General features: G+C 37.2%; 1 pseudogene; it reads right to left on the minus strand.

Annotated features, from left to right (window-relative positions):
- Positions 1-9,453: 9,453 nt before the first annotated feature.
- Positions 9,454-10,125, minus strand: LOC127206221 (mitochondrial import receptor subunit TOM20 homolog; annotated as a pseudogene).
- Positions 10,126-24,355: the final 14,230 nt, after the last annotated feature.

The following is a 24,355-nucleotide window of genomic DNA, read 5'->3' on the forward strand; positions in this document are numbered from 1 at the left end:
TGAGAATACAGAAGTATATAGGAATGATAGGACAAAAGGTAGATCATTGAATCTACTCTTCAACTTAAGGCCTTAATTGTTACTCACGAGGCTATTTTTAATTCGCTGGTATAGAATATTAGATAATGTTGTAAAATAAGTTTATTTTTAATTCATTGTACTATTCAATTTTATCACAAGACTATACATCCCAGGTTTAATAGATAGATAAGGTAAAATATTGAGATTAAGTCTTCAAAAACCTCAGAGACCTACAGCATATGGCATTTAAAGAAATTTTATTTGTTTTGAAGATTCTTTGAAAATGAGACAGGTTGACTCCTGGCAACACCCAGCCTGTCTTAAACAAGGTAATGAGCATCAAAGAACTTCCTTATGGAGATGGCTTCAGATGTGGCAAACCAGCCACTGGGCAAAAATTTCCTTGTTTTCTGCCACAGACAGAATTCTGCCTGAAATGGGCAAGCTTGGAAGCAGGTGGAGTTGACAGCCTAGCTCTGCCAAGACAGGGTAAGCAAGTCCTCAACAGTCCCTTCTTCACAAATATGTCTGTCAGATAAATTGGGATAGATGGCTGAAGATGATGCTCCAACGTGTTAAAGAGTTTTGTGTGACTGTTAAGTTAGCATTGTATCTCTGTCATTTTTTTTTTTTTCCATTTTGGAAGCTGCTAACCTGCACTTCCTATTTACTCAGCTAATTAATTTTATTCCTTCTCAAGTCTCTGATGGGGTTGAAGACAGTGAAACATTATGAGTATAACATAAATATAATGATTGATTTGTGGTTCTTGTGTGTGTATGTTGATATTGGTGTAATGACATAAATGTATAGGTAATATTTTTTTATTTAGACTAAAAAGAGGAATTTATGGAGGAATGCTGAGTGGATGTATCAACCATCAACAGTGCGCTGTTTAGCCAATCAGCTGGGCAGAAAGGCAGGAAGTGGAAGGTGGGGCTGAACTGACACATTTTTACTGTAACAACATATGTATTTGTATTATTGCACATATATACAATAAACTATAGCAAGAAGAACCATGACACAATAAGGAATTATATAAATGTTACATTCTTAATGTGTTGGCTATTTGTATTTGGCAGCCTTCAAGAAAACATCTTTCCTATCTTGGTGTGTCTAAAATCCTGAATGTAAATCGGTATCTAAACTGTCTCATTATCATCAACTTAAAATATCAATCTAGACCTAAAAACATCTTAACCTATAAACAACTAAGCTTGTAGGAACCAGGCCCGACTGGGCTGCCTGCCTGCCTTGCTGTTTCATGTCCTGTTTCTAGCAGCTTCCACGTCTGTGTTTATCTTGGTTAGCTAGTCATGTTTACTGCTCTGAGAACGCGCCCCTCCCTTCCTCGAGACTTTTCCTCTGGTGTGCAATTACCTCTTGAGGGATTTCACTTGAGAGGAGGATTCCTGTTTTGCTGCCTATAAGAAGGCTCTTTGGAACTCTGGAGAGGAAGAAGAACAAACCGCTGCTTTGGCTGCTGCTGCAGCTGCTGCTCTCTTAGCACGAAGGACCTGCTGTGTTAGTGTGTGTGTGTGTGTGTGTGTGTGTGTGTGTGTGTGTGTGTGTGTGTGCATGAGTTAAATCCGCAGCCCCTTACCCTTGACTCGGTACTGTGGTGGCGTGGGCACCACATAAGCTTAAATGTAAAACTAAAATATCTGGTGTTCAACACCATCAGAGATTTGAAAAGGAATAAAATTGACTACTTGAGTCTACCAGGAGTGCAGATCAGTAGCTTTCCAAACGAGAAGATGACAGAGACAGTTTTCTACCTGAACAGTCACCCAAAACTCTCTATAATGTTGGAGCTTTATCTTCAGCCTTGTGGCCCAATACGTCTGACAGACATATTTGTGAGCTAGGAACTAACGATTACTTGCTTACCCTGTCATGGCAGAGTTTGAGTGTCACATACTAAGCATATGTATGCAGAATGGGAACAAGAAAAACTCAGAGCTCTTAAATTTGGCAATGCAGAAAGAAATCACTGGCAGTATTTACCCCTATCACAAATATTGCAAATATCAAAATACACATTTTATTTAAAAAATGAATCACTTCAGCGGTGTAGAATAAAAAAATGTTGGAAAGAAGAAATAGGGAAGAGTCTGGCTTGAATTGTGAACATGTCATGCCAGATTTTAGCTGATTAAAGGAAAACTAGGAAAAAAATTCATTAACTTATTTCACATTATATTTATCCTCTTTCTTACCAATTTTTAATTCATTTGCTTCTCTCTTTGCCACCATTTTCTATCAGAAATTCCTAGAATATCATTAGACATACTCTCAGGAATTATTAAGACACAGCTATACCACTCCTGAGCATACACCCAAAAAGGTGCTCCACCATATAACAAGGTCATTTGCTCAGCTATGTTCATAGAAGCTTTATTATATATTATGATTAATAACCAGAATCTGGAAACAACTCAAATGTCTCTCAACCAAAGAAAGGATAAAGAAATTGTGGTACATTTACTCAATGAAATACTGCTCCACTATTAAATACATGGAAAATTAAATTTTGCAGGCAAATGGATGTTCTAGAAAAGATCATCCCGTATGAGGTACCCAGATACAGAAAGACATGCTTGGTATATACTCACTTATAAGTGGATAAACCCAACATAGATGTCCTCCGGTAGACTCTACCCAGTGGAGGGATGGGACAGATGTTGGGATTGACAGCCCGACTCTGTGCAGAGTGCTGAGTGTGGTATGGAAGAGTGGGGCAATGAGGTACCAGAGGGTTCAGGAACCCAACAAGGAGACCATCAAGGTTGGCAGACCTGGACTAGCAGTCCTGTACAAACTTTGGCACAAACCAAGGAAAATGCATGCAGTGAACCAAGACCTCTTTTGTTCAGATCTAGCCAAAAAACAGCTCTTCACTCTTGTGGGGAGAGCTAGGAATGCCTCTGACATAAACTCTGGAGCCTCCAATTTGATCATTTCCCCTTGGTGGGAGGTTCTCTGGGCACAAAAAGGAAGGGTATTCAGGCTATCCAGATGGAAACTGATATGCTGTGGTTATATGGTGGGGGAAGAGATCCCCTTCAGTCAGAGGTCTAGGGACGGAGAATAGGGCAGAAGAGGAAGGGCGTGTAGGAATGAGAAGATACTAGAGAGGGTGTAACAGTTGTGATATAACATGAATAAATTATAATAAATTAAAAAATGATCACTAATTTTAAGATATGAAAAGCACTAGGAGGGATATAACTCAGTAGGCAGAGTTTTTTGCTATGTGTCCATAAAGGCTAGTTTTGATCTTGAATACCACATAAGCTAGGCATGGTCAGCTTATGGCTTTAAATTTTCCTTAAAATTTTTATTTGTTCTCTCATACAATACATTCCAAACACAGCTTCCCCTTCCTCCACTCCTTCCAGCTTCCCTCCACCTGCCCATTCCCCCAGACCCACTCCATCCAAAAAAGAGCAGGCCTCCCAGGGGTATCAACTCAATGTGCATTCATCTTGTTGATCTTATTGATCAACATACCAACAAGATAATAGAAGACATTAATCTCAGAATTCAGGAGACAAAAGCAGGATAATCAAAAGTGAAGGTCATCCTTAGTAGCATATTTGAGTTTGAGCCCAGTTTGCCATACACAAGACCATATATAGGAAAAAACAATCTGATTTCCCAATCAAATTTCAGCCACATAAATATTTGAGGAACATTTAAAAATATCTCTCTTCCCCTTCTAACCAGGTAACTACTTAACTTGTAACATAAAATAGCTAATAATCATTTCTTCTTTTGATTGAAACCGCTATCGAAGGCAATGTTAATTTTTAATGTATTCTTTCCTCCAAAGTTAGACTAACTTTTAAAAATCCAAGACAGAAACTAAAATGTATGTTATCCCATGGACAGATGGCATCAACTGGAAATTTTTCCTTCAAAGTGATTGATGTAATTTTCTATTAAAGTGACCTTTGCTAGAAATGTTTTCCATCTAATGATTTCCTGTCCCTTTGGCTCAGCAGCAGGTACAGGAAAACTGGCTTAAGTCAGTTTCAGCCACTTGATGTTAAACCAGGAAGAAATGTTGACTGTGCAGCAAGCATAGCCAAGCTGTTATGTGACAACAGATCACAATGTCTTCTATCTTGGTCTTCCCACAGTACAGCAGAATAGAATCATAATGGAATCTGAGTCCCATACATTTTGTGTGCTATGAAATATTTATGGACATGGAGAAAATATTCAAAATTTGAGGATAAGACCATATAAACTATATAATGCACTTATGTGCATGATGAACAAAGGGTTGAAATGTAAACAATTAGAAAGAATTAAACAAGGCAGTAGCTAAGGAGAAAGGTGATGGATGACGTAGGGAATGCAGTGGGTATATAATCCATATCATGTGAAGTAGTTTATCATTGTTGGGCTAGTGCATTGTGATTCCCACCATGAGTGTATGTATTAATTAGTGTGTGTGCATGTACATGCACTACAGACCGTTTTGATTTGGTATTTTTGCCATTCTTAGTCAGGTATTTTCTTATGTTAGACTCTGTTTCCTAGTTGTTTACCTCACTTTTTTTTTTTATCCTATCAGTTCTCTAGAGGTCAATCCCTGACTGTATTTTAGAATTAATGCCTCCAATTTCTCTTAGTCTGCCAGCTACCTTTCCATCCCATCCAAGATGCTTATTATCTTAGATGATTGTTAGTGACACAAACACCATAGCCATGATTTTTTCTAGTTTTCTAGTTTTAATTACGAAGTCATTTTATTTTATTTTTTTTCTCCTTTTTTTTTTAATTTATTCTTGTTACATCTCAATGTTTATCCCATCCCTTGTATCCTCCCATTCCTCCCCCCCCCCCCATTTTCCCATTATTCCCCTCCCCTATGACTGTTCCTGAGGGGGATTACGTCCCCCTGTATATTCTCATAGGGTATCAAGTCTCTTCTTGGCTACTTGCTGTCCTTCCTCTGAGTGCCACCAGGTCTCCCCCTCCAGGGGACATGGTCAAATGTGAGGCACCAGAGTACGTGAGAAAGTCGTATCACACTCTCCACTCAACTGTGGAGAATATTCTGACCATTGGCTAGATCTGGGAAGGGGTTTAAAGTTTACCTCCTGTATTGTCCTTGGCTGGTGCCTTAGTTTGAGCGGGACCCCTGGGCCCAAATCTGCCTATCATATTGTTCTACTTGTAGATTTCTAGGACCATCTGTATCCTTTTATTTTGCTATTCTCCCATGCGTCTCCCACTTAGAGTCCCAATAGGATGCCTTCCCCTCTGTCCCAGTTTCCTGGTAAGTGAAGGCTTTCGTGGGACATGCCCCTTGGGCTAGTATGCAGATATAAGTGAGTATATACCATTTGATTCTTTCTGCTTCTGGGTTAACTCACTCATTATGATCATTTCTAGCTCAATCCATTTTCCACAAATTTCGGGAATTCCTTGTTTTTAATAGCTGAGTAGTATTCCATAGTGTATATGTACCACAGTTTCTTTATCCACTCTTCTACTGAGGGACACCATGTTCATAGCAGCCTTATTCATAATAGCCAGAACATGGATACGAAGTCATTTTAAAAAATTATCGGATTAGCCCATGTTTATTGTTTTAGTACAGAAAACAGAAGGATTTCTATGTTTGCTTCATCTCCTAGGAAGTGACTAGGAAATCATTCATTATCTTTGGAGAAGTTTCTCTAGAAAATGAAGTAGAATATTGAATATAAGTTAATAACAAGATCTTAATGTTTTTAGTAGAGACCTGTGGAAGAAATTATTGTGATGTTTACTATATAAAATACCTATGGATGGTAGTTAAAACATATACCAATAGTCTCTTAGAATACTTTATGCTAGAGTAACTACGTCCACCTTGTCCTTTAACTCTTATAATTTTAATTTCTGTACACTCAGGTAATTAATTTTATTCCTTCTCAAGTCTCTGATGGGGTTGAAGACCAGATAATTCAGTTTCAAAATTAAGCTTAGTTGTTTAGAGGTTAAGATGTTTTAGGTCTAGATAGAGGTTTTAAGTTGATAATGTTGAGATATGATAGATATTGATTTACATTCAGAATTTCAGACTCACCAAGACAGGAAAGATGTTTCTTCAAAGCTGCTAGTACAAATTGCCAAAACACTATGAACTTAAAATTTATATAATTCTTGATTTTTTCATGGTTCTCCTTGCTGTAGGTAGTTTGATATATATATATATATGTGTGTGTGTGTGTGTGTGTGTGTGTGTGTGTGTGTATAATAAAAATACATATGTAAAAATATTTTAAAAAGAAAAAAATAAATTTATTTTTTCATATATTTTGATTACCCACCCAATTTCATTATTTCTTTGTCTTAAAACAAAACAAAACATGGAAAGTAGCAACAACAACCTAATTAAAATTGATAAACAAACAAGAAGGAAGAAAAGGAGAAGAAATGGAAGACCAATGAGAACAAACTTTTAACAACAACAACAATAACAATAGCAACAGCAACAACAACAAAAAAACCCTGAAATGTAATAAAAAATACTATAGAGTATGTTTTTTTGTTGGTCAACTACTCTTGGGCATGGGATGTGTTTTGAAGCGTGGTTGATATTGGAGAAAAAACATTTTTTTACATCTCCATGAAGCACTTTATTAGCTTTGAATATTAGCCATGTCAAAATAATAACAATAACAACAACAATAACAACAATAATTATTATTTTAGTAATAACACTAATAATTTATTAATATTAATAAAATTAATAATATTTATTGTTGTTGTTGATCTTATTCCTACCATACATATATACTATACCAAGGTACACTATCTGTCACCATTATATGAAATCAGAAAACACAATGTATGGACTAATTTGACATCATATCTAGTAACAGACAATGCTAGCAAAAAGTAGTCATTTGATTTTGAAATATCCATTAATGATTAAAATAATAATTTTTCAATCTTCTGTTTCATATTTGCTCAAATTATTTTATAATATACCACATTCTATACTATTCTATAATGGTGGAGAAAATATTTTAAAACTTATTTTCTCTTTCTTGGTAAGTATCCATTTCAAATAGCAATCATCCATTATCTCTGGCTCTTACAATCTTTCTGTTCCCTCTTCTGCATAGATAATAGTCTTTGATATTTTGAGATATTCTATGATTCAAAAAAAACCATATCCCATGTAAAGGAATTTTAATCCTGCAAAATGGGCTCCTCTGGGAAGGGATTACCTTCCAAAACTTTCTATGTGATCTGGTTGGAAGGCAGATATGCCCCAGATTACAGTACGATCTGCCTGGAATACAAACACATCCTTTAGTTCTAAACAATGAAGGTAAAGTTAGTTTGTAGAAAGAAGCAGCCATGTTTGAAAGCGATGTCTAATTAAAGAGCAGAAAAAGTGATGAGTCAGAAAGATTAGGCAGAATAGGATATTTCCAGCTCTCAGAAGAACAGAGAGGAATGTGAGGGTATTTTAGGGAAAACAGCACAGAAGCACAGAGAGGAGGTAGTTTTACCAAGAGAGTTTCACAGAGACAGGTTGAAGAGAGAACAAGCTGGACACAGGTGAATACAGAATGAGCCAAAGAATGAGAAGAAGCAACCAGCCCATGGACAGCGCCACCCTTACTGTGCTAGGCCTTTTCTTGTCAATCACTAATGAAAGAAATGCTCTGCAGGCTTGCCTACAGCACCTTCTTATGAAGGCATTTTTTAGTTTAAAATTCTTTTCTCTGTGTCAAGTTGACATAAATATAAATGTATAGGTATGTATTTGTAAAATATCCAATGTTTACAATACAAAATTATAGGTATGATAAATTGCAGTCTATATTGCCAGATGTATAACTTTCTGTATTTTGTATTGACTCTCAGATGTCATACTTCCCTTTCTTATAGTTATATCATTATGTCTATGTCTCTGTTATTTGTGACAAACTAATGAGTTTGGATTTTTTTTTTTTTTTTGGTTTGGTTTGGTTTTTTTTTTTTTTAAATGGAGATATATTTCTTTAGTAAGTACAGTGTTAATGGTGAGGCCTGTTAAGAAAGAACAGATTTATTTACCCTTTAATTTTCAACAGGACGTTGTTGGAGGCAGGAGAGATGTATGCTTAGAAATGAGCCTAATTTCCACTTATAACCTCCTATTTTGAAGACACAATCTTTGTAGAGCAAATGGAAGGCTTAGTTAAAAAATTTTAATGATGTATTATGAGACAGATGTATGCACACAAGTTTTTATAAGTAATTTATACATCTATGATCTTTTTATTGTAATTCTTCACATTCTGAGTTCGGTTTTTTGTGTCTCCTATTTTTAAAAAAATATGATACAATGTATATGATAAATTATCCCTTTGGTAATGCTAATTTCATGAAGATTTTAAACTTATAGTGTTTATTATATTTTGTATTTCTGTTTTTTTATTTGAACATAGATGTTTTTTATGCAATGTATTCTGATTATAGTTATCCTTCCCCCTACTCCTCGCAGAGTCCCCCAGCTCATCATCCATCTAAATTTTCATTCTTTCTTGCTCCCTCTTATTAAAAAATAAACAGACACACACACATATACACACATAGGTAAAAACAATCAAATGAAAGAAAAACATGTATTCAAAGAAAAAGCAAAAGAAACACATATAAAGACAGAGACAGAGACATTAGCAAACACAGAAATCAAAAAGAAACATAAAATATAATATATATATATATATATATATATATATATATATATATATATATATATATATTCGAGCAAGGAAAGTGTATGAGAAAGAAAAAGAAGGAAGAGGAGGAGGAGAAGAAGAAAAAGAAGATCTAAAGTATTATGATATAAATAAATACATTAATAGATAAATAATTAATTAATCTATTAATTAAAAGAAAAAGACCCCAAAAATTAGTATTAAATTTGTTTTGTTTTGGCCATCTACTGCTGGACATGGGTTCTAGTCCTAAGAATGGCTTGTATACTCAAAGTAATTCCATTGGAGAAAATGAAAATTTCATTACATGAACTCATAGTATTTTGATAGTTTCTTCATATATCTTACTGGAACAATTTCATAGAAAAAATTTAATGAAATAATATTTATTTAAAAATAATTTTCATTTGAAATAAATTATACTAACTTTTAAGATATTATTTATTAGTTTTATTTTTTGTTTATTGCATTATTTTGGTTAGCTCACTGTATTTATAAAATGAAAAGCTCTTTTAAAATACTTTTCAGTGGAAAAAAACCAAATAGAACAGACAATGGATCTACTCAAAGTACATGTTCACTTTGGTAGACTTCAGTGTAGTACAGTTCCTAACAAGTGTATTCGCACTTATTCCTTCAGAACCAATCAGCTTCCCAACTAACGGTTAAATCCTTTTACTGAAATGTTATGATGTTGATATCTGGCTCACTCCACATCATCTTCAGCCAAGCTCTGAGTACTTACGATTCTCTGACTAAAGGTTGGAAGCTTGGTCAGAAGCATCGGGAACACTGGAGGTGGAAGAGTCTGCTGTAACACTTGGAGTATCTGCTGAGGCTGCCCACACCCAGTAATTGCATTTGTCAGGTGCTCTACACCCTTCTTGTAGTCACCTTGAGCTAGTAACTCTTCACCAAGCTGTACCTCCTCAAGGAAGAATTTCTGGACAGCTTCAGTGTCTTTTAAGTTAGGTAACTTGGAAAGCTCAGCTCTTTCCTTAGCAAGCTTCTGTTCTTTCTTCATTCGTGAAGTCTGTTCTTTTTTTTTTTTTAATTAATTTATTGAGATTAAAACTCAATTGTTATCCCATTACTTGTATCCTCCCATTCTTCCCTCCCTCCCACTTTCACCCTATTCCTCTCCCCTAGGTCTATGACTGAGGGGGACCTCCTCCCCCCTATATGGTCATAGGCTATCAAGTCTCATCTTGGTGGCCTGCTTATTCTTCCTCTGAGTGCCACCAGGCTTCAGAACCAAGCAGAGGAGGCCTGTTCTTGAAGTTGGGGTCACTTGCCTTTTGCAGTCGAAATATAAGCAGTACCCGAAGAAGAGGGCACTGCACAAGCCTGGGGTGATAGCACTGTTGTGGCCCTTCATTTCTCAATTTAAAAAATAGGATAAGGAAGAGCAGAGATTTCTCAAGAGGAATATCGTATGGCTGAGAAACACTTAAAAAATACTCAATGTCTTTAGTCATCAGGGAAATGCAAATCAAAACAACTCTGAGATTCCATCTTACACCTATCAGAATGGATAAGATTAAAAAAAAAAAAAAAAAAAAAAAAAAAAAAAAACAAAAAAAAAAACTCTCATGGACACCCCATGCTGGCAAGGATGTGGAGAAACAGGAACACTCCTCCATTGCTGGTGAGAATGCAAACATGTACAACCATTTTGGAAATCAATCTGGCATTTTCTCAGAAAACTGAGAATAATTTAACCTTAAGACCCAGCTGTACCACTCCCGGGGTTATACCTGAAAGATGCTCCACCATACAACAAGGACATTTGATTAACTGCGTGGTACATTTACATAATGGAACACTACTCAGCTATTATAAACAAGGAAATTGAAATTAGCAGGCAAATGGATGTAACTATCAATGATCATCCTGAGTGGGGTAACCCAGACCCAGAAAGACACTCTTGGTGTATACACACTTAGAAATGGATATTAACTCATAATACAGGATGAGCACAGTACAATTCATGGACCTAAAGAAACTAAATAACAAGGAGGAACCCTAGGGACATGCTTAATTCTCATTCAGAAGGTCAAATAGAATAGACACTGGAAGCAGTTGAGAAGAAGGAACAGGAAGAGGGCCTACCATAGAGGTCCTCTGCTAAAGAATACCCAGCATAGAATGGAAGCAGATGCTCAGACACACATCTCAACTTCTGGGTGGATCTCAGGGGGTCTTACGGAAGAATTGGTAAATAGAAGGACCTGGAGTGATCATGAGCTCTACAAGGAGACCAATGGAGGCAACAAATCTGGGTGGAGGAGAGAGGTGCTGCAGAGACTGATGTACCAACAAAGGACCATGCAGGGTGAGAACATAGATCCTCTGCTCAGATATAGTAGATAGGCAGCACAGTCTCCTTGTGCATCCTATAATATTGTGAGTAGGGACTACTTCTGTCATGGACTCTGGTGCCCACAAGTTGTTCCCTTCCTCTTGGCAGGGTGGCCTTGCCAGGTCACAGAGGAAGATGATACAGGCAGTCCAGATGAGACTTGATATGCTGAGGTCAGATGTTAGAGGAAAAGGCTCCCTCTTTCTGAGGACTAAGGGAGGTGGGGAGGGAGGATGAGAGAGGGAGGGAGTGGAGCCTGGCACTGGGAGGGGATGAGGGAGGAGCTACAATTGTCATGCAAAGTGAACAAAATTTTTTAAATACCTTTTTTGATTACACTTTGCTAATCTATAACAAATGTATGTGGGCTCTCGGCAATAATTTGTGATAGATAAAGCATTTAATCATGTGTGCATGTGAGGACATTGGGGAAAATTTTTTTCTACGTATGCTCATTTTAATTGTTCACTTAAATAAAAATAGAATGTAATCACAAAACCACAGAAACAAAACCAAAAAGATCAGGCAGCTAATGTAGGGAACTCAGAGCTCTGACAGGCAGTGGAAGCCCAGAGAGAATGGCTGCTTTGAGAACAGCAGGATGCTTATCCTCACAGAGTGACAGTGCAAAGGTGGATCAGCAAGAAAAAGGTGGCAGCAGCACTCCGTGTTGCCACACTGGTGAATAGAGGAAGCTCATGGTGGCCAGCACCACATGGCTGCCCGACCAGAGACCAGAAGTGGAGCCTGAGGGATCCAGCTGAGATTCCTTCAAGGAGGAGGGGAAGCCCTTCTTTTCCCAGAATAAATGAAGAGTCTCAGAGGATCTTTGGTGACGGAGGTGGTGATGGCCCTCGTTATTTCATATAAAACAGGGACTTACAAACTTTGGGTAGTGGAAGGGTTTTGGGGAAGGAACGCCTTTGATTCTCTGTGACTGGGAGTGTCAGGGATATTTCATTTACATACAGCAAGGGAACAGCAGTGATTAGTCATCCTATGGGCAGTGGGGGTAGGGAGGTGGGGAGTGGCAGATACACTGTTAGAGGTATGGGGAAAGGTAATTGGCTGAAAGCTAAGGTAACAAGACACTCTATTGGCATGGGAGGCTACTTCCAGGAATTGCCAGGTGCACACTGAATTGGTTTCTTTCTTTCTTTCTTTCTTTCTTTCTTTCTTTCTTTCTTTCTTTCTTTCTTGCTTTTGGTAATCTTTTCTTTTATTCTTTCTTTTTTTTTTTTCTTGTTGGGAAAGGGTAGGAGCTGTAATCTCCCTGAAGGCTAGCTATGTGACATCCCTTAGAGGATCTTCTATTTCCCCAGATCAGGCAAAGAAGAGGGAACGCGGCCTAGAAAGGGAGTCATTTTAGCACCAAGCTCAGGGGCTTTCCAGTAATGCCTGACTTCAACTTTAACAGAAGTGTCCAACAAAAATCCCTCCAAACAATACATTTTAATGGATCGATATATAAACTCTGACTTTTTTGAAGCTCCATCTGTGGGACCAGTTACCTTTATGCTGGCCAACCTCTGTTTCTAAGTTTTTCCCACGAGTATCTTTTCACATGCCATTTACTCAGAGATGATTTCTTGTACTCTGTTACAAGATGTCTTACTGAAACAAAGGCCACTCATTTGGGAGCTGACCTTGGACTTCCTCTCCCTTGGCTTGGCATTCTATGTGTTTGATTTTATTTTGTACTTTAAAAGTGTTTATGCTTTAGTAGATTCACATAAAAACAAAATGTATTTAGGCCATATGCACCCTCACCCTCCACTCCAATTCCCCCAGGGTTGCTTTCACGCTCCTCTTCTAACTGTATGTCTCAATTCTTTCCCATCCCACCCCTTCTTTCTACCACTAAGTTCAATTAGTAGGGCCCCATCCACTGGAGTATGGTAATGGGAAACCTACTATGGACAACACTGCTGCAAAAGGTTCTTAACCCTGGTGGGCATCAGCTGTAAATAGTTTCTAAAGGAGGTGTAGGGGTTTATTTGAGCCACTTTTCTCTATATTCTGAATTAATGGCTGTCTTGATCTTATGGTTGTCATGTAGAATTGAGCCCACATGCCAATTCATGAGTGCTGTGACTCTATGATGCCCAGAACACATTATTCCACAGCAACCTTCCTCTATATCTGCCTCTTAGAATATTCTTTTACACTCTCCCATGATGTTCCCTGTATCTTGAGCAAGAAGCATTTGCTATTTAGAACTGAGCACTCAACGGTAACTTATTCTCCAAGTTTGACAACCTGTAGAGGCTACCTGCTACTGCATAAATAAGCTTCCCTGATGAGAAGGGAGGTTATGTAGGTTTACGAGTTTAAGAAGAAGTATTTAGAATGTTGTTTGAGCCTGTATTTTTATAGAAAAATAACAGTAGTAGGGCCTGTGATCTCGCAAACCATGGGCCCATGAATAGATTTACAGTACAAAACATGAGTTCCATCTTTTGAATTGGGCCTTTGGTCCAATTAAAAATCTAATGTCTATTCTAATAACATTCATGTCACTACAGCCCAAATGAGCATAACTTTTCTGGGTGGTCACATTGTAGTGCACATGATTCACAACTGTTTAACTATTGAGGGATTTTCTTCCAGTGCAGCCTGTATGCTATCCTTCTAGTCCTATAAAATCTTGCCACCAGGGAAGAAGCTCCAGGTCAGTAACAACTTGACTTCTCTATGTCTTGTGACAAAATATTTGCTGTTTTATGTAAAAAGGTTTACAATCAAACTATGATATTTAATCAGTAGCAATGACAAAAATTGGCATTTTTTGTTTGGTTATTTATTTATTTATTTGAATCTCTGAGATGCACTGACCAACAATTACACAGGTGTATCAGTTATGTTCATTCACTCCTTAAGTTTTAAGTCAGTATTTAATCTCTTGGCAGCCTAGATAAGCATAAGTATCTCTTTTGTCATCTCGTAATATTCCATGTATGTGCCTAGCCAAGTTATAGTCAAATATAGCAAATAATGGAATGTCTTTGTGCTCACTAAATGTTAATATTGTTCATAGGGAGAGACAAAGTTTGATTTGATTTTGTGTATTTATGTTTTAGCACATGATTCACACTGTAGCTACCAATAAATACATCTTGAACTAATTTGATGTTTACTGTATTTACTATTGCAGTTATTTTTCACATTTTTGGTGGCTTAGGACTTGCTATTTTTTTTATTATGACGTACATCAAGAGTGACAAAATACTGTTTTTCCTAATGAAGTTTGCTTACTAGGATTCTTTGAGGAAATGATTCCCAAATTGGAAATAAGGAAATTTAATAGCAAAAATATTAATTAATGTATTCAAAGTTACTTAGCCATCAATTATAAGACCCCAAATTTATATTCAGCATTTTTGTTTGTATTATATTATAGCCATTCAGAAAAGAATAGTTTTGAATGTGTACTATATTATTAGAAAATCATTTTTGTCTGCTTAAATTTACAAATAATTCTTTTAGTTAGCATATAAATCTCTCTTTTTCTTTTTTCTTTTCTTATCTTTTTAAATTTTAGCTAATTCCTAGTAGAAGGCTTCTAATCAATTCAAGTCCTATATTTTCAGAGTATTGCCTACTCCTAGGAAGCTATTTTTCTTTATTTTTTCTTAATTAATTTATTCAGATTATATCTAATTTGTTTTACCCTCCTTTGTATCCTTTCATTCCTCCCTCCCTCCTGCTTTCATTGTATTCCCCTCCCCTACGTCTGTGACCAAAGGGGACCTCCTCTCTCACCATATGATCATAGACTATCAAAATCTCATCTGGGTAGCCTACTTATCCTTTCTCTGAGTGCCACGAGGCCTCTCAAATATGGGGCACCAGAGTTCATGTCAGAGTTAGTCCCCACTCGCCCCACAACAGTGGAGAATGTACTGTCTGTTGGCTATATCTGAATAAGGGGTTCAATGTTTACTGTGTGTATTGTCTTCGGTTGGTGCAGTAGTTTGAGCAGATCCTCCTGGGTCCATATCCGCCCATCATGATGTTCTTCTTGTAGCTTTCTAGGACACTCTGGATCCCTTTATTTCCCCATTCTCCCACATTTCTCTCACCTAGAGTCCCAATAGGAAGTCCTCACATCTATCCAAAACTCCTGGTAAGTGAAGACTTTCATTGGATATCCCTTTTGGGCTAGTGACCAATTTTAAGTGAGTTTATACCATGTGAGTCTTTCTACATCTGGGTTTACTCACTCAGTATGATCATTTCTAGTTCCATCCATTTGTCAGCAAATTTCAGGATTTCCTTGTTTTTAATACCTGAGTAGTATTCCATAGTGTAAATATACCACAGTTTCTTTATCCAATCTTCAACTAAAAGACATTTAGGCTGTTTCCAGCTTCTGGCTATTAGAAATAAGGCTGAGCATATGTCCTTGTTGGGTGGTGGACCATCTTCTGGGTATATTCCGAGGAGTGGAATTGCTGGGTCTTGAGGTAGCCCTATTTCAATTTTTCTGAGGAAGTGCCATATTGATTTCCAAAGTGGTTGTACAAGTTTGCATTCCCACTAGCAATGAAGGAGTGTTCCCTTTCTCTACACCCTTGCCAGGACATGCTGTCACTTGAGGTTTTGATTTTTGACATTCTGAGGGTATAAGACAGAGTCTCAGAGTCATTTTGATTTGCATTTCTCAGATGACTAAGGATGTTGAGCATTTCTTTAAGTGTTTCTCAGCCATTTCATATTCCTCTGTTGCGAATGCTCTGTTTAATTCTGAGCCATGTTTATTAATTGGGTTATTCAGTTTGGATGTGTTTAATTTCTTGAGTTCTTTATATATTTTGAATATTAGACATTTATCAGATGTAAGGTTGGTGAAGATTTTTCCCAGTCTGTAGGCTGTCACTTTGTTCTGTTCACAGTATCTTCTGGCTTAAAGAAGCCTCTCAACCTTATGAGGTCCCATTTATTAATTGTCGATCTGTTGGAGTTCTGTTTAGGAGGTTATCTCCTATGCCATTGTGTTCCAGGCTCTTTCCCACTTTTTCTTCTAACAGATTTATTGTCTCTGGTTTTATGTTGAGGTCTTTAATCCATTGGACATGCGTTTTGTGCATGGTGATGAATATGTGTCTACTTGCATTTTTCTACATGTAAATACCAGTTAGACCAGCAACATTTGTTGAAGACGCTATCTTGTTTCCATTGAAGAGATTTGGCCTCTTTGACAAATATTAAGTGTCCTTATGTGTGTAGATTCATTTCTGAGTCTTCTATTTGATCCCACTGATCAACCAACCTATTGCTATGCCAATACCATGCTGTTCTAATTACTGTTGCTCTACAGTGCAGCTTGGGATCAGCTATGGAGATTCTTCCAGAGGATATTTTATTGTACAGGATTGTTTTAGTTATTCTTGGTTTTTATTTTTACATATGAAATTGAGAATTAATCTTTCAATGTCTTTAAAATTTGTGTAGGCATTTTAATAGGGATTGCACTCAATCTGTAAATTGCTTTTGGGAAGATGTCCATTTTTACTATGTTAATTCTCCTGGTCCATGAACAAGGGAGATCTTTGCAGCTTCTGATGTCATCTACAATCTCCTACTTCAGAGATCTGAAGTTTTTTCAAACAAACAAATCCTTTACTTGCTTGGTTAGAGCTACTTCTAGATATTTTATATTGCTTGTGGCTTTCATGAAGGGTGTAGTTTCCCTAATTTCTTCCTCTGCACAATTGTCATTTGTATATAGGATGGCTACTGACTTTTTGAGTTAGTTTTATATCGTCACTTTGCTGAAGGTGTTTACCAGCTGTAGGTGTTCTCTGGTGGAATTTTGGGGGTCACTTAAGTACACTATCATTTCATCTGCAAATAGGGATAATTTGAGTTGTTCCTTTCCCATTTGGATCCCTTGATCTCAATTTGTTGTCTTATTGCTCTGGCAGGAACTTCAAGAACTATATTGAAAACATATAGAGAAAATGAGTAGCCTTGTCTGGTCCCCGATTTTAGAGGAATTTCCTTGAGTATCTTGCCATTTAATTTGAGGTTGGCTATTGGCCTGGTGTATATAGCCTTTATTATGTTTAGGTATGTGACTTGTATCCCTGGTCTTTCAAAAACCTTAATCATGAATGTTCATTGGACTTTCTGCTTTTTCTGCAGAGATGATTGTGTGTTTTTTTCTTCAGTTTGTTTATTGAAGATATTGGTATTAGCTCTTCTTTGAAAGTCTTGTAGAATTCTGTGCTGAAACCATGTGGCTCTGGACTTTTTTTCTTGGGAGACTATTAATGACTGCTTCTATTTCTGTAGGAGAAAGAGGACTATTTCATTTGTTTATCTGATCTTGATTCAATTTTGGCAACTGGGATCTATCAAGAAAATTGTCCATTTCTGTTAGATTTTCAAATTTTGTGGCATATATGCCTTTGAAGAAGGATCTTATAAATCTTTATATTTCTTCAGTGTCTGTTGTTATGTCTCCCTTTTCATTTCTGATTTTGGAATTTGCATAGTGTCTCTCTGTCTTTCAGTTAGTTTGGCTAATGGTTTGTTGATTCTGTTCATTGTTCTCTTTGTTTCAAACTTACTGATTTCAGCCCTGAGTTTGATTATTTCCAGACATCTACTTCTCTTAGGTGTTTCTGCTTCTTTTTTCCTAGGGCTTCCAGCTGTGTTATTAAGTTGTTTATGTGGGATGTTTCCAATTTCTTCATAAAGGCATTTAGTGCTATGAATTTTCCTCTTAGCACCACTTTCTATGTGTCCCACAGATTTGGTTATGTTGTTCTCTCATTTTCATTGAATTTCAGGAAGTCCTTAATTTCTTTTGTTATTTCTTTCCTGACCCAGTTGTCATTAAGTAGAAAGTTTATTTGTTTCCATTTATGTATAGGCTTTTTGTTATTTCTGGTGTTGAAGTCCAGCTTTAAACCATAGTAATCTGATAGGATAGAAGGTATTATTTCAATCTTCTCAAATCTGTTGAAGCTTGCCTTCTGACCTACTACATGATCAATTTGGAGAAGGTTACATAGGGTGCTAAGAAGAAGCTATAATCCTTTGTGTTTGGGTGAAAAGTTCTATAGATATCTGTTAGATCCATTTGATTCTTTTTTTTTGTTTTTGTTTTTTGTTTTTTTTGAGACAGGGTTTCTCTGTGTATCCTTGGCCATCCTGAACTCACTTTGTAGACGAGGCTGGCCTCGAACTCACAGCGATCTGCCTGCCTTTGCCTCCCAAGTGCTGGGATTAAAGGTGTGTGCCACCACGCCCGGCTGATCAATTTGATTCTTGATGTTGATTCGTTTCATTATTTCTCGGTTTAGTTTCTGTTTCAATGACCTATCCTTTGGTGAAAGTGGGGTGTTGAGTCTCCCACTATTAACGTGTGGGGATTGATGTATAGTTTAAGCTTTGTTAATAGTTCTTTTACAAATGTGATTGCCCTTGTATGAGAGCATAGTTGTTTTGTGGACAAATGGATTGATCTAGAAATTATCATAATGAGTGAGTTCACCCAGAAGCAAAAAGAGACAAACGGTATATACTCACTTATATCAAAACACTAGTCCAAGGGATACGTACCATGAAAATCTTTACTTACCAAAAAAGTGCATCAGAAGAGAGGACATCTTATTGAGACTCTAGGCGAGAGCAGCATGGAAGAATGGGGAAATAGTAGGACCCACAGGGTTCTGGAAACCTACAATAAGAACTTTATCACAGGCAGATATGGGTCCTGGAGTCCTCCTCAAACTAAGGTACCAGCCAAGGAGAATATAGGCAGTAAGCTTCGAACCCCTACCAGGACCTAGCTGACGAACATGATATTTTCCACTGTTGAGTGGAGAGTGAGATCTGACTCTCACACGAACTCTGGTGCCCCTTTTCTGACCACGTCCCCTGGATGGGAAGGCCTGGCGGCACTCAGAGGAAGGATAGCAAGTTACCAAGAAGAGACTCGATATTCTAAGAGCATATATAGGGGAGGAGGTCTCCCTCAATCACAGACATAGGGAAAGGGAGAAGGGGGGAAGTGGGAGAGAGGGAAGAATGGGAGGAAATAGGGGAAGGGCTAACAATCAAGATGTAATATGAATAAATTAATAAAATTTTAAAAAATTGTGATGTTCTTTTGCTTGACTTTACCATTAATGAGTATGAAGTGACCTTCTTTATCTCTTTTGATTTATTTTGGTTGGGACTCTATATTGTTAAAATTATAATGGCTGCACCAACTTGCTTCTTGTGTCTGTTTGCTTGGAAAAACATTTTCCAGCCTTTTACCCTGAGGTAATGTTTATCATATGGCTGAGATGTTTTTCTTGAATGCAGAAAATGTTGGGTCTTGTTTATGCATCCATTCAGTTAGTCTATGCCTTTGTATTGAAGAATTGAGACCATTAATGTTGAGAAATGTTAATGACCAGTGACTGTTAAGTTCCTTGATTTTGATTTTAATTGTGGTAGAATGTTTGGATGATTATATTTTTTTGATGGTGTGGTTATCTTTTTCCCATTTAATTTGGTTGTAGTTTGTCACTTTTGGTTGGAGATATCCTTCTAGCAACTTCTGTAAGACCAGATTTTTGGATAGGTACTGCTTGAATTTTTGTCATGGAATATCTTGTTTTCTCCCTCAATTGTTATTGATAGTTTTGCTGGGTATAGAAGTGTGGCCTGGCATCTGTGATCTCTTAGGGTTTGCAAGACCTCTGTCCATGCCTTTCTGGCTTTTATGGTCTCTGCTGAGAAGTTGGGTGTAATTCTGGTAGGTTTGCCATTTTATGTTATTTGGCCTTTTCCCCTTGCCACTTTTAATATTTTTTCTTTGTTCTGTACATTTTGTGTTTTGGTTATTACGTGGTGGGAAGATTTTCTTTTCATGTCTATTCTATTTGGTGTTCTGTAGGCCTCTTGTATGTTTATATGCATATCTTTCTTTAGAGTAGGGAAATTTTCTTCTATTATTTTGTTGAAGATATTTTCTGGGTCTTGGAGTTAGGTGTCTTCTCTTTCCTCAATGTCTTTTATCCTAAGGTTTTTTCTTTTCATGGTGTCCTTGATATCTTGGATGTTTTGAGTGAGGAGGTTTTCAGATTTAGCTTTTTTTGTTTGTTTGTTTTGTTGTTTTTTGTTTGGTTGGTTTTTTTTTTTTTTTTTTTGGTTTGGTTTGGTTTTTTGATGCTTGCTTCAAGTTCTACGATTGTATCTTCCAGTCTTGGGATTTGTTCCTCCATTTCTTGGATCCTGTTAGAGAAGCTCACCTCTGTGTTTCTTCCTTTCTTCTCTAAGGTTTCTCGTTCCCATGTTTCTTCTGTCTGTCCCTTTTTCATTGTTTCCATTTTCATTTTCAGATCTTGGACTGTTTATTGATTTCCTTCATCTGATTGTTTTTCTTTTCCTGAATTTCTTCCAGTACCTCTCTATAGGCCTCTTTTATATCTTCAACCTGTTTGGATGCATCTTCCTGCATTTGTTTATGGATTTTATTAGTTGTTTACATTATCATCGTCATTACTAAGAATTTGATGTCATTTCTGGTATTTCGGCTGTGTTTGAGTTCTCAGGGTTGCTTTCTTTGGGATAGCTGGGATCTGGATATGCCATATTGCTTTGGTTTTTGTTGTTTGTTGCCTTTAGTCATCTTGCTGTCTCTGATGTTGGGAGGTAGCTTATGGTGTCCTTTACTGGACGTTGAGAGTGTATATTTGGTGATTATAGGTTGAGGGCCCTTGCCCATGGGGATCAGACAATTCTTCCCTGGAACAGACAGGTGACCTAGTTTCAGCTCCAGGATACTTTTCTCCATACCTTAGGCTCCTCACTGGGTTAGCAGAGGTAGCCTTCTGCCCAGTGCAGTCCTGCTGCATTGGGGCCACTGGTTAGTTTTTTGTCCTGCCCCCTCAGGGCTGACCAGCCTCTCCCAAGCACATAGGAGACTATATCAGGCTGTGTGGCCTGGCTAGGCAGGCTTCTATCTGCCAAATTGTGCAAGCATAGTCCACTGTGGCTGGTAGCTAGGTTCCTGTTCTGTTGCCTTCAGATGACTTGGCAGGGTAAGGTGTTCACAAAAGCCCAGGCTTCTGTGTGGCACCTTGGGCTTTCTAGGGACTGGTGCCAGGTGGGTGTGGCCTGCGTCTGAGGACAGATCCACCCATTTCTCTGCAATTTCCCAGGCCAGGAGCTCTGGTGCTTCACTGCCCAGAGTTCAGTCACATATACCAAGTTTGGGTTATAGATCCTGGCTGCAGTTTGAGGTCAGGTTCTGATCCAGAGTCTGGGGATTGGGCTTCCATCCTCCCTGGGCTGTTGCTTGACCCAGGGCCAGGCCCACCTGTGGTCTACACTGTGCAGGACCCCTCTCTCCTAGAGTTCTTCAGTTCTTTCAGTCTGTGGCTCCCAGTCAAGTCCCTGGTCTCCATGCCATAGATCAGATACAGTGCATGATAGGTGTCACCATCTTGGAATCCCCCTTCTTTTCTTTTCTTTCTTTCTTTCTTTTTTCTTTCTTTCCTTCATTCCTTCCTTCTTTATTTCCTTCCTTCTTTCTTTTGTTATAAAATTAAGTTTCAAGTAAAGTTAGAAGTTAGACAGAGTTCTTAAAAGATAATCTCTACTAAATTTAATACAATATCCAGAATGTATAACACAATATATTTGGTGATAGTTATATTTACATAACTACATAATCTATGTTTTTAAAAATATAGTGAGTATTTTTAAACATTACCATGACCTTAATTATTGTAGTTACATTGGTGAGGAGACATAATGTGATTCAGAACATGTAGAAATAGTTGTGAAAATGAATTTTCTTCCACTTGTATTTAATTAGATCCTTACTAATTCTGTCTCTAAAATCTTATTTGTCTTTATTTTATAAACTTACCCCATGCTGTTATTCTTTCCAGTTCTCAGGATTATCAGAGGAGATAATTTACATAGCTTCAGACTCTATGCCTAAGCAAAAGAAACCAATGCAAACCTCTTCTTTCTCTTTATAGTCCTGTTTTCCAACACTGCTCCTGTATTTTTCTTTGCTTATTTTGTTTTTGTTTGTTCTTATTCTCAAAATTTTTGGTACAGCATCTTCAATTTTTTCTTTCTTTATCTTTCTTTGTTATTCACTTTCTACTCCCACTCAGTAAAAACTGACATGGCCTCTGGGAGAGTCAGACTTGTAATACATAGAAATGTTTATTAATAATGAAATCTATCATGCTGTCTATTATAATCTTTTAATGTTGTAAGGAAATACATGTAACACTAGAGACACTCCAATTTAAGCCATATTCATACTTTAGACATATGTTATAATCCACACTTGATCTACAACCAATGGCCTCTTCTTTGTGCTTATTCCTTTTCAAAATTCATTTACACAGTTATTCAATTTACATCCCAACCTTAGGCTCCTCTGCCTTCTTCTGGTCCTACCAACCATAATCTCCTTCTGAGTGAGATTTAATTATCCTACTTTGGCTCCTTCTTGTGAATTATAGTATCTTAATTTTGTACTATATGTCTAAAACCTGCTTGTAGTTGAGTACAAACCATGTGTATCTTTCTGGCTCTGGGTTACCTCATTCAGGATGATCATTTCTAATGTCATCTATTTGCTTGCAAATTTTTTTTTGTCTAAGTACTTTATTTTTCCCATTTAATTATTTTTCTTTTTTTATATATACATTTATATTATTACACATAAACAAAATAAAATACATACAGCAAGAAGAACCACGAAACAATCAGGAATTATATAAATGTCACATTCACAGTATTTTGGCTACTTGTATTTGCAACCTTGAACAAAACATCTTTCCTATCTTGGTGAGTCTAATTTTCTGAATATAAATCCATATCTATCATAGTTCATCTCTATCTACTTAAAACATCTATCTAGACCTAAAAATATCTTACCCGCTAAACAAATAAACTTAATTGTAAAACTAAGCTATCTGGTCTTCAACCCCATCAGAGACCACTCCTGGCAGATTCCAGCCTACCTCAAAGATGATAATGAGCATCAAAGAACCTCCTAATGGAGATGGCTTCAAACGTGGCAAACCAGCCACTGAGCAAAATGTCCTCATTTCTGCCATAGAAGGAAATCTTCCCTAAAATGGGCAAGCTTGGATTGAGGTAGAGTTGACAGCCAAACTCTGCCAAGACAGGGTAAGCAAGCCCTCAGTAGTTCCTGCCTCATAATTATGTCTGTCAGATATACCGGGCCAGAAGGCTGAAGATGATGGTTTAACCTTATAGAGAGTTTTAGGAGACTGTTCAGGAAGCAAACTATCTCTGCCAGTTTTTCATTTTGAAAGCTGCCAAAGTGCACTTCCGGTTTACTCAGGTAATTAAGTTTTATTGCTTGCAAATTTCATGATGTCCTTGCTTTTAATAGCTGAGTAGTATTCTACTGTGTAAATGTAAAACAATTTCTTTATCCATTCTTAGGTTGAGGGACATCTAGGTTTTCTCCAGTTTCTGGATATTATGAATAAAATTGCAAAGAACACAGTTGAGCAAGTACATTTGTTGTATGGTGGAGTATCTTTTGGGTATACACCCAGGGGTGGTCTAGCTGGGTTTTGAGGTAGAGTTATTTCCAATTTTCTGAGAAAAGTTCCAGATTGATCCCCAAAGTGGTTGTATAAGTTTACACTCCCAGCAACAATGGAGGAGTGTACCCCTTTCTTCACATCTTTTCCAGCATGTGGTATTACTTTAGTTTTTGATCTTAGCCATCATGACTGGTGTGAGATGGAATCTCATAGTTGTTTTGATTTGCATTTTCCTGATGACTAATCATGTTGAGCATTTCTTTAAGTTCGTCTTGGACATTCAAAATTTTTTTGTTGAGAATTCTCTGTTTAGCTCTGTACCCCATTTTTTAATTAGGTTACTTGGTCTGTTGGTGTTTTTCCTGAGCTCTTTATATATTTTTGTTGTTAGCTTTTTGTCAAGGTATGATTAGTGAAGATCTTTCCTTAATTTGTAGACTGCCATTTCATTCTAATGACAGTGTCCATTGGCTTACAGAAACTGTTTCTGTTTCAAGAGTTCCTGTTTATCAGTTGTCAATTTAGGTCTTGGGCTATTGCTGTTATGTTTGGGAAGTTGTCTTCTGTGCTAATGAGTTCAAGTTTCCTCCTGATTTCTCTTCTAACAGATTTAGTGTATCTGGCTTTATGTTGAGGTCTTTGATCCACTTGGACTTTTTTCTGCAGGGTGATAAATATTGAATTATTTGCAT

This window comes from Acomys russatus, chromosome 23 (genome assembly GCF_903995435.1).
Source record: "Acomys russatus chromosome 23, mAcoRus1.1, whole genome shotgun sequence".
In the NCBI taxonomy this organism is placed as follows: domain Eukaryota; kingdom Metazoa; phylum Chordata; class Mammalia; order Rodentia; family Muridae; genus Acomys; species Acomys russatus.